Genomic DNA, 2,359 nt, shown 5'->3' on the forward strand with positions numbered 1-2,359 from the left:
AGAGTATACGGATTAGGTTGTCAAACATGTGAGTGCTACGAGGCCTTTTTCAGTGACAAACGCAGTACGTTATCCTCGAAGCCAGGTTTTCATCAGAGACAAGTTCATGAGTGCTACAGGCAAGTGTGACAGGACCACACCTATTCGTTATATAATTGATGACTAACTGAAAACCTCAGCTGCCGACAGGTGTTGTTGATATACCTCAATGTGGACAGCTGAAAATGTGTACCCCGACCGGGACTCGAACCCGGGATCTCCTGCTTACATGGCAGACACTCTATCCATCTGAGCCACCGAGGACACAGATGAATACCGCGACTGCAGGGACTTATCCCTTGCACGCTTCCCGTGAGACTCACATTCCCAACTGTCCACAATTCTACATATGTATTGAACCTTATAGACATTTGCCCACCCACTCATTACTCGCGCACGCTTTGGCAATTCCCGTAAGAGTTTGGGCAAACAGTGCACATTCGCACAGACGAAGGTCAATGGCTGGGTAGCCTTAAACTATATATACGAAGACAATGAGTGGGTGGGCAAATGTCTATAAGGTACAATACATATGTAGAATTGTGGACAGTTGGGAATGTGAGTCTTACGGGAAGCGTGGAAGGGTAAGTCCCTGTAGTCGCGCTATTCATCTGTGTCCTCGGTGGCTCAGATCGTCGTGTTCAGGCATTCGGCCAATGCACATCGCGCGGTGACGGGCGGTAGCGCGGGCCGGTGTTTACGTCGCGAGCAGTGCTGAGGTGGAGAGCTGAGCAGCGTGTGCGAGCGCTGTTAATGTTTGTTTCTGTACCACTGTTGTATGTACGATGTCGACAATTAACAGAGCGAACAGCGTTCAGTGTGTTTTCGATCGCACTGCCTTGCGACCGACGGCGTTTGAAATTCATGAGTGGATTTTTGAGGATTTGAAATTGCCCGAAGATATAGTCGACACGTTCCAGTTGGACTTTGTGCGGTACTCGTTATTTATTAAATTTATTTCGAGTGACACTTATGAGAAATTCGCTGAGGAGCATGTTGGTGTGAGACCATTCCGTCATAATGATGGCAGTATTAGTAATGACCAAATCGTGCCTTCAGGATACGGAGTGAGAACCGTCAGGGTATTTAATGTGCCACCTGAGTGCCGTAATGACCTGATCGCACGTTCTCTGTCACTGTACGGCGCTGTTTTGTCAGTTACAAATGAAAAATGGTCGAGTGCATATCGCTACCAAGTTAACAGCGGGGTGCGAAGTGTACGTGTAGACTTAAAAAAGCTTATACCTTTGTATGTTACCATTGGCGGCTGTCGCGCACAGGTAACTTACATTGGACAACCCCCTACCTGTTCTATCTGCCATTCAACAGAACATCTGCGGATGAACTGCACATGTCGACGTCCATTTCAACTTCCACGGGAACGTCCTGCAGACGGTAGTGAAAAGCTTGTTCCGCTATTGAGTGAGGTAGTCGCGGGGACTGTACCACCACCTAGGCAGCCGGAAATTGTTAGCGAGGCGGAGTTGCCACTTCAGGTGGAATGCAGTGTCAAAGACATTCGCGGTAGCACGGACGTCGATTCGGCACCGTAATCCTCACCGGGGCAGTTACCGCTGGATACCAACGATGCGCCAGCCACCTCTGACACTAAGCTGTGTGAGATACAGGAGCGGGTGCAGATCAGTTTGCCTGAACCACCCCTATCGGTAGAGACTACAGCAGAAATAAATAAAGGCTGCCGAAGGAGAATCAAAGGGAATAGTAGCAAAGAGGAAAAGTCGGATGATTTGAGACCCGTACACATGTCAGAAAGTGGCAGCGAGACTGAACCTCAATCATCTTGCTCCGTGCGCTGCGAGGACACCGCGAGGCAAGAACGCATTCGTGAACAAACCAAACACCTGAAGGCACTACTGAGCGCTGAGAGGGAACAGAGCACCGTAACGGCTAAGAGGAAGAGCGAACAGAGTAGCGAGCAGCTGCAGCAGCGCTCCCGCAGGAACTCGGTGACGTCAGTCGCAGCCCCGCGAGGTGGCCAGGCGGGTGCGGCCACGTTGACAGACTCAGCCGGCGGTGGCGGGCAGGGCGGCGCGCGCACCGCGAAGCACCCCGACAGCAATGAGCCGTGGTGGCGGCAGGACGAGGAGATGCTGCAGTAGCTGCTCTCGCGCATGACCACTGCGCTGCGACCTTTCCACTCCCTGACCCGTTATTGGTTTTGACATTTCGCTTCGTACTCCAGACGTTACCAACGAATTTGGTTACAAGCCGTCGAGAAGGACGATCCAACACTCAGAGCTCATTGTCCTCTGAACCATCATGTGCGACAGCCAAACCTACAACATTACCACATTTAACA

The 2,359-nt window shown here is 51.2% G+C and overlaps 1 non-coding gene across 1 annotated transcript; it reads right to left on the reverse strand.

Annotated features, from left to right (window-relative positions):
• Positions 1 to 229: 229 nt before the first annotated feature.
• Trnat-ugu lies at positions 230 to 303 on the reverse strand. The gene has a single exon. It is a non-coding gene; the product is annotated as a tRNA-Thr (tRNA).
• Between the last annotated feature and the right edge of the window lie 2,056 nt (positions 304 to 2,359).

Source organism: Schistocerca americana, chromosome 6 (assembly GCF_021461395.2).
Source record: "Schistocerca americana isolate TAMUIC-IGC-003095 chromosome 6, iqSchAmer2.1, whole genome shotgun sequence".
Lineage (NCBI taxonomy): Eukaryota > Metazoa > Arthropoda > Insecta > Orthoptera > Acrididae > Schistocerca > Schistocerca americana.